The sequence below is a fragment of the Gavialis gangeticus genome, unplaced genomic scaffold (genome assembly GCF_001723915.1).
Source record: "Gavialis gangeticus isolate Ggan-Ray unplaced genomic scaffold, GavGan_comp1, whole genome shotgun sequence".
Lineage (NCBI taxonomy): Eukaryota > Metazoa > Chordata > Crocodylia > Gavialidae > Gavialis > Gavialis gangeticus.
Window position 1 is genome coordinate 15,341,390 of NW_017729011.1, and position 8,811 is coordinate 15,350,200.

The following is an 8,811-nucleotide window of genomic DNA, read 5'->3' on the forward strand; positions in this document are numbered from 1 at the left end:
GCCCGGCCCCGCCGCACCTGGGCGAGGGGCTGCCCGCCTCCTCCCGCCGCCGGGTCCCCACCCAGCGGGGCTCCCCGGGCCGGGGGTGCTGCAGGCATCGCCCGCGCAGCCCCCGGGACCTGCACGCGCCCCCTTGTCCGGTCCCACCTGCCCCGCGGGGAGCCCCGGGGCAAGAGCCGTAACCGCGAGTAGCGGCCGCGGTCACAACGGTAGCAACAAGGGGTCGTTGTTGCCACGGATCGCACCCGCGCCAAGAGTTGTTCCCCGGACTAGTAACCTTCCTCCGGACAGCGGCGGCCGGGCAAGGACGCCTGCAAGAGGCACCGGAGCCGGCACCGTGGTCAGGGTAATAACCGCAGCAGCCGTGGTGACAGCACTAAGCAGCATCACGGCCACGGTCATGATAATGATGATGGGAACTGGAACAATGACAATAGCCAGAACAATAATAATGGCAGTCACGATGACAGGAGCAGCAATCATAGCGGCCACCACGATCGCGATGCTAATAAGGATAATAGTAGTACTGGCAACAAGCATGGCAGTGGTGCTGGTAGTAAAACAAACCCGGCCGGAGTGCTGGTGATAAAACGCCTGGCAGCTCCTAGGGGCGTGCAGGCTGGTCCCCGGCCAAGCGCGGCCCCCGGCCTGCCGGTCCGCTCGGGGCTGGGCACGCGCAGGTGACCGCCACCCCCGGGGGCATGTTTACAAACATCGCGGGGACGCGGAGTGAGCCGCGGACAGGCCAAGTGCGGCCGCGACTCGCGAGAAGAGGAGGAGCAGGCAGAGGGATGCGGGACTCAGGGCAGGAGACAGTGCTCCCACCTACAGGGTAACAGGGAGATCTCCTCCAAGCTGCAGCTCTGCACAGAGCCGGTCTGGAAATGTTCTGTGCGTCTGCCAGAGTGTTTCTCACAAACCCAGACTTTACTTTTCTCATCAAACCCCTGGGCTGACAGTTCTGGGGGTTCAGCTAGACAGCTGCAAAGGTTGGGCTGGACTTTTTTTGACTGAGGTTTTAGGTTTTCACTTGTGCACCCCCACCCCACGTCATTTCTTTTTAACATGCAAACTCCCAAACTTTTGTAAATGCTGGACTTCCCTGGCAGAAATTTCTGTTTTGATGAAGAAGCCAGTTTCCAATGAAGAAAATAATCAGATTAAAATTTTCCACCAGCTCACATTTTCAGGCTTTTTAAAAGTGGGCGGGCTGGGTTGAAGATGCTGCTGTGATGGCTACAAAGCAATAGAGCTGGTGGCCCAATTCTGTGATTTTTTGTTCGTTCTAGCAATCCTTAGCAGGCTAGTAGCCCTGTTAACTTGAATTTGGCTACTGGGATATATAAGGATTTACTTACAAAGGAAGGGGTGGGAGGATGAATTAGTGGTCCAGGCACTGGTCAGAGATGCAGGAGACCTAGGTGTTATCTTTATTTTGACGCACGCTTCCTGCATGGCCTTGGACAAGTGACTTGAGGCAGCATTTTCAACAGTGACATCTAGTTTTGGGTGCCTCGTTTTTGGATGGCTGACCTGAGACTTCTGATTTCCAAGAGGGCAGAGCACTTCCTAGTCTTGTTGCTTGACATTTTGGGGATGCAGCAGTTCTGAAAATTGGGCTTGAGTATCCTAAACCAAATCCTCTGATAGCAGACACCGCTGGAAGGTTAACACGTGTGCTTAACTTTACTCCTGTGAGCCGTCCCTTTGATTTTACTGGGGCTAACGGCAGCAGCAAAGGTGAGCACGTGCATAAGTGTCCGCTGGAGTGGAGCTTTCAGCCTTAATTTCTCTCTGCTTCAGTTACACAACTGCAAAATGGGGGTGCTAATATGTCCCCACCTCATAGGGATGTTGTGGGGATAAATTCATTAGTGTTGGGGTTTTTTGGTGAGACGCTCCATAGAAAAGACTCTAGGTATTATTTTGTAGCAGGTATTTCACAGAAGTTAAAGGCCACGCTGCATTACGGAGGTAAATAATACAATTAAAAAGAAACCATAGCAGAGGGAGAAGGAAGTTGAGAGGCAGGCAGTGGGGGGAGCATACGTAGCCTTTCATCTGAGATTAGAAAATAGATGGGGAGTTGATGCAGTGAAGAGATAAAAGAAGGCTGATCTAGAGGGCAAGTGCTTCAAAGAAGGCTCTTGCACCAAAGAACAGCGAATTTGTATAGCTCAGTCAGCCAACGTGGGACCGTAGGCCTTGATTCAGGCTGTGATTCAAGCAGCTTCATCTGTTTCCAGTGATTTCCATGGGTCCTCCCAGGTGCTGAAAATGAGGTGTGGGCTTAAGAGCTTTGCTGAGCCTGGGTCTTACAGAACAAGGGAGATGGTTGCTCTTTTGCACTCATATTGGTTTGAGTAGGAATCCAAGCCCCAGCATCTGAAGAGCATAGGCCTGCTCCTTACCCTGTTCAAATACCCACAAATTATTGGGAGTCTGAGGGCTGTAATTTGGGATTGCTCTTGTGAAAGGAAGGGGAGAAAAAGAGGAGGCTGATGCAAAACCCACAGACATTGGTGAGCTTTGGATCAGACCGTGGAAGAGCAAAAGGAAAGGTAGGGATGTGGAGGGAGCGTGAATGAACTACAGAATCCGTACAGGAGACAAACGGAGACTCCCAGTGCAAAAACAGTAGCAGTGCCTCAAAATGCAATAATAGCAGATCTAATCCAATCCACGCACAGCAAAGTGATTTCTGCTACAATACAAGAACAAACATTACTTACATGTGCAATAAACAGTAATCAGGAGTAGTTTGTAGGATGCGTTACGGAAACATCCCAAACAATCTGTTCAGCGCTGTTCTTTTTAATTTTCACAGCCAGGTGTGCAAAAGTTTTTATTTGATTTTTTTAAAGGTAGGCACACAAGGTTCATTCTGCTTGGAAAACGTGTTGGGAGATTCGGGACGCAGAAGGTGAAGCAGACTCTTGTCCTCCTAATTCGTCTTTCTGGGCTTCGTATCTGGCTGCCAGCTGTGGTGTTACAATTTTATAACAAACCGGCCCCCCTCCCCCCCCAAAAACTTAAACATAGATTTGCCTATGCCTGGATTTTTTCTGTTAGCATCATTGTTAGTTGGGGAAGGGGTTTGCCCTGGAGTTCCTTATAGGAATTCACTTGGCGTTAGCTTTGCATAGAAATGAAACACCCAGTGTTTTGTTTCCGTTTGGTGGTGTGGATTGTTTAATGGTCCCTTCTCCAAATGATGCTTAATAGGTGACACTTGTAAACTCCCTGAGGCCCTTCAGTTTTCTGTGACAGGTCCTTTCTCTGGATCCTGATGGTATCTCCACCAAGATGGCTACAACAAAGCAACCTCTTGTTTTTGTAATGCGACTTAACCTAATTTGAATTTCTTCATGTGGGTGCAGGGGATGGATACTTCCCTACCATAAAAATTCCCCAAAGCCCACAGGCCTTGAGGTATTTCTTTCTTATTGCTAATTTTGCAGCTGTCCATTACTCAGGGCCAAAAATCTAAGATGGCAGAACCCATTTTGTCATTTAAGTGGCATTTCAATTTTAGAATGATCTTTTTAGTCAACTGAAAATGTATTGACTTATCAAGGCTGCATTACCCCTTCTCAGAGAATGAGAGTATGCATTTCTTTTATTTACATTTTGCTGCATGCCCATGATTTTCTGTAAAGAGCTAAGGTGGGATTGAACAGACTCTGAGGAGGTAGGGTAAAGGACAGAATTTGACAGAAAAAAAGTGTGTGCAACTATCCAAGATGTTGTGAACTTTTTTTGGTATGAAAAATGTTAACGAAAAGGTATTTTTACCCCCCTTTTGTTTGGATGTTACCCTTTCCGGTAGAGTTTTAACCCAAGCATTGGCCTAGTTCAAGCAGCCCTGAAAATGAAGTGGACCTGTCTTTTTTTTCAGTGCTTTGAAAACCAATAGGCCAAAGAGGAAAAGCGGTTACTACTCTTTCTGTTTCAGCCTGGCAAACACGTAGGCACAGGTTTGGCTTTTAGGCATGCGAATGCTGTTCAAGTGCTTAAAGTTAAGCCTGTGCTTACAGTTTGCAGGAGTGTGGCCTCAGCTTTTAAGGTAAGAAAACCGGTTGAACATGTGCAATCGTGAATACGGCCCATTTATTCTGATATTAGTTAGTCGGGTATTTTTTCCAGCAGCTAAATTAGAGCCAGGTGTCTTTGTCCTGAGAGCCTTTAAAGCGCCAGTCCTCCAAGCCATTACCCTCTGGAATAACTGTGGCCCCAAAGCACTTGAGAAGGTGTTTAACTTTCCAAGACCAGCGGGAGTCCATCCCCCTGTCAGCAAGGTGTTGCATGTGTGGGCCTTTACCTGGAGATAACTGCCACTGTGGTGTGAGCTCCTGGGGTGTTTCAGTGCTTCGGAGGGGTGGTGGGAGGAGAAGGGACCAGGCATCTGAATCCCCTCTCCAGAGCAGGAGCTAAGGCTGGTGACTGCTCTGAGGAGACTTGGTTGAAGAGAGGCTGGAGCAGAGCTGGGGCACCAGGAAAAGCTCCTGGGAATGAGCAGAGCAAGACGGGCTTGACTCCAGAGCCGACTGCTGCTTGTGGGTCTGGTGCTGGGGTTTCCTTCAGGGCCAGCTACCAAGAAAAGCCCAGGAGCTGGCAGAAGGCAGGAGCCCTGAGGAAGCATGAAGGACTCCATGGCCTCTTTGGACTCCATGTTCTCACCCCTCCTGCTTTGGCCAAATTGTTGCTGGGCTTGACTGCGTCAGATTTTGGATAGCTGGGAGGGAACGGGTGATGCTGGAGAGGTAAGAGTCAGCTCTGTGTTTGAGCATGGAGGCCAGCACCTCGTGCTACCCACATGCGCTGCTCTTTGCATGGAGTTACTCACACGTGTGCTCATGGAGCCAGGGTTGAAATGCATTAGTCTGGCACACTTGCTGTTACCGGGCTGTTCCTCAGGGACCGTCTCTCTTTCTGAGGGCTTGTAGTACTTGCAGGGCTGCACCAGCATAGGGCTAACGCCCAGCACAAGGGTTTTTCACGAGACCCATATGAAGTGTTTGGCAAAGTCTGGGGGTGGGAGGTTGGCATTTGGGTTCTTCTGTAGCCTGGTGGGGGAAGAGAGGCCTCCCACCGGGAGCTTGAAGGAGAACAAGGCATTTGGCATAGTCTGTGTGGGAAAGTCCTGTTCATATGGCTATGCAGTGACAGCTGGGTGATTGTTTGTTAGCCTGTAGAAGGCCCTTCCAAGTGCTGCTGTCTCCCTTGTGCCCAACTGGGGATGACTGGTGGGCAGCATGGTGGTGGCTGAGCAGTTCCAGACTTGCCTGGATCACAATAAAGGTAGGAGGGGGCTATGTTTCTGTCCCACAGCATTGCTGCTTTGGGTAGGTAGTGGAGGGGCAATGGGTTCTGCACCCTCTCCAATCCCTAGGGCATTCCCTAGGCAGCACCCCAGGAACTGAGCTTCATGCATCCAAGTATGACCTGCACCCATGGGCCCAATCCTGCATTCATTCGCGCTGCTATCTTCTTGGGAGAATGCAGGGTCAGGTTCCCCTAGCGAGTGATGCGACGCTAGGAAACGGACAGTGTTTTGCTTCCTATCAACTTCCTATCTGGGACTTGCTTCGTTTTCAACACATACCACTGCTGTGAAAGCTTCAATCTCTTGCAGGGCACGGAGTGAGCAGGAGGGTAACTTGGCTGTGTGTAGCCTTCTAGATTTGTGCATTGCACTCTTAACTGGAAGGGGCAGCTCCCTCTGAATTCACCCGCACCATAAGAAAACGAACCTGGAACAAGGGCAGCATCTTGTTTTCTTTTTTTGTTGTTTTTTTGCTCCTGTTACTGAAGGTTTAATGTGAAAGAGAAGGGGATCGTGCCTCCAGCTCAGTGGAGTGTGACAGCTAAAAATGCGCGTGTGGCTTTCGGGAAACACTTGTGTTTTGGAAGCACCTTCGGTTTTATTGTGTGTTTGGTAACTGTAGGTAAAACAAGCCTTGCGCTGCAGTCAGTTGCTAGTCAGACTGCACAAAAGCTGCTAATTGTCACTTGCCACCTGCACAGACAGACTTCCAAATCAAAGGAGCCGAAAGGCTACTTAAGCTTCCCGTTCCCTCTCCCCATGGGCTGCAGAGGCAGGTGAGGTCTGCTGAGGCATGCTCATTAAATGTCTCGAGGTGCAGAGAGGATGTCTGGGTGCCGGCAAGTGGGCTTTCCCAGTGGGGGGTTGCTTGACTACAGGGGTTGCTTTCTCTGGCGAGGCTGACAAACTGGGTGTGTTGATCTGCAGAGCTTGGTGGAAGGCTTGTTCCCCTGCCTGAAATTGGGAGTGGGAGGGAGGTGGAGATGTTGCTAGTAGCTGGAAGTCTTTAATTACTGTATAGTCAGGCTTTATGGGGGCTTGGGGATGAAATCCCCCATGACCCTCTGGGCAGGGCATCCTGCAGCATTAGGGCTATAAAGCCTGAATGCAGCTGTACCTTAGGGTTTGGGGCACTGGGTTCATATAGTTAAAGACCATCTCCCCAGGCCTTGTGTTTATGCTGATTTAAAATGGAGCTCTGCAGACCCCTGTTTCACTGCACGCAAGGGGTGCCTTTTCTTTTCCTTTGCGTGTCCACTCCCTGGCCTTGCACAGCAGGACTGTGCTGGCTCAGCTGAACAGCCTGCCTTCCAAAGCCTCCACCATGAAGGGTGAAATGCACCCAAGGAAATGAGGGATGGGGACAAGACTTTCTCTGTCTTCTAAGGAGCATACAGTCGAGACGATTCTGGCTAGCTGTGCGTGCCTGGAACTGCTTGGTGTGCAAGGGAGATCTTGGTATGGACAAATCCTCTTGGATAACATGAAGCTGCTCAATTCTTTCGACCTTTCTGCTGACCCCGGGCTGCCTGCCTCTGCTCCTCTCACTCATTTACTTCACTGAACCTTGCTCTGCTTGCCTTCCTCAGGCGCCAAGTCCAGGAAAACAAGCAAAGCGCTCTGTAGAAAGGTGTCATTCACTCTGGTGTAGGGAAGAGAGCTGGTGATCCGGCAGGGAAGATTGCCTTACCTCCAGATACCACTCCCTTGTGGAGGTTGCTTCACATCCATGACCAAGCCCAGAGGCAGTTGAATGTCAGTGATGGGCAAAGTAAGCCCTGTTCTCCCCCTTTATCTGCCTAATGGGAATATTTTGGGGCTTAATGTTTATAAGGGAGCACTGGATCCTTGAGTGGAAGGCACTGCTCGCTCCAGCTTCTGTGGGGGCTTGTGACGTTCAAGCAGTGTGGTGTTACGATGTTCCTCTGGAGTGCTTGAGAGGAGAGGCTTTCTCCACTTATTGCCTGTATTTATTGCCATTGCAGAGATGGGAGACAGTGTCTGTCATAATGTCCTATGTTGGCCCAAAGTTAATGGGTGCATTTGCTGGAGCATGTAAAAGGTAATCTAAAGGCTCCCGGGGTCCAGAAGTCAGCTGAGCAAATCCTGAGGCTTCTCACGAGTCCAGCTTATCCGGGTGGGAATACTGCGTTAGCTGACTCCCTGCTCTTTGGCTCTGGGTTTCCAGGCTCTGTGCGACTCCATCTATTCTCTCCCTCTTCTGCTGACTGCAGTAACATTGCTTGCAGGTGACCAGCCAGGAAAGCATGGGTGGGCCAATCCTGAAGTTTCTACTCATCTGGAGTGCATCCATTGCCAGGAGACCAGCACGAAGACTAGGCTGTCCTTGTCTTGCCACTGCTCTGTGGCTGAGAGGCTTGCTGCCACTGAAGGTATGATTGCCACGTGGGTAGATGTTTTAATTTTGGTTTTGGATAATAGTGCAGTCAAGTGAACAGGGGCTGGAGAGCACAGTTTAGCTAGGTGGGAGGCTTTGCTTTCCTGGGTGACAGGCAGGGAAGTGGGAAGGGGTGGGGTGGTGTTTTCAAGGTCTGGGGAGTCTCTTGCCTCATCCTGGAGGTTGTCTTAATTTTCATTGTAAGCCACCCCCCCTACCTCACCACAAGGCAGTGTGTAAGTCTAATGAATAAAATCAAACAGAGCAGTAACACTGGCTTCAGTGCAGGCTGTACGAGGCTGCTCAGGACCCTGGGCATTCAGGGCATGGATATCAGCTGCCCATCATAAGTCAAGCTGACAGATCTATCTACTGGTGCCATACTGGCAGAGCCACCTGGCAGCGTAGCTACAGCCCGAGTTTTGGTTTCATAATGTGGGGAAGAATAGGATCCTTTTATTTTTGCTTGGACTGCTGGTGCTCCTTGCAGTCTGTCCCACACCATGACAGCTCCTATGCAGATTTTTTTCCTCCCAAAGCACAAAATGACTTCAGTTTGTTCGAGTGGGTGAAACCAGCTGTGTAAACAATGCACCAAATGGAACTGGCCCTCAAGCACTTCACTAAGTCCAAGGGAAGGGATTTCACAGCAGCCAGGATGTGCTTTGGCCCCACGATTCAATCTGGGGGGATGGTGGATTTGGAGATCTGCTTTAGCTCAGGCTGTCATTGGGAACATTACTTACCTGTGTCGCTCAGTCTCGACCCCAAAATACAGAGATGATGTTTGCCCTCCTCCTCAAAGTGCTTTGAGATTGTTGGGTGAAAGAGGCTGCTGAGCTAAGAATTTTTAAGGCTTATAAACCTTGGTCATTTTTCTGGATGTCTGAACATAGGGGCTTAATGGGAAATGTTTTTTTTTAGTGTACATATTGCTTAAAAATAGGGGCTGGACTCTAGGTGCCATTTTTGATTCTGCCACTGTCTTGCTGCATGATTTTGGGATTGTCTCCCAATCCCGTGCCTCTGGTTCATGTCTGTAGAGTGAACCGAACTTGACTTCCTTTAGGTTTAACTGTCAAATAGT

General features: G+C 50.0%; 1 long non-coding RNA gene across 1 annotated transcript in view; it reads left to right on the plus strand.

Moving 5' to 3' along the window:
- Nucleotides 1–6,919: 6,919 nt before the first annotated feature.
- Nucleotides 6,920–8,811, plus strand: part of LOC109293126 — a 32,786-nt gene continuing 30,894 nt past the window's right edge. Inside the window, exons 1-2 of the long non-coding RNA XR_002096256.1 lie at nucleotides 6,920–7,097; nucleotides 7,576–7,719. This is a non-coding gene — a long non-coding RNA (uncharacterized LOC109293126). The remainder of the gene's footprint in view (nucleotides 7,098–7,575; nucleotides 7,720–8,811) is intronic.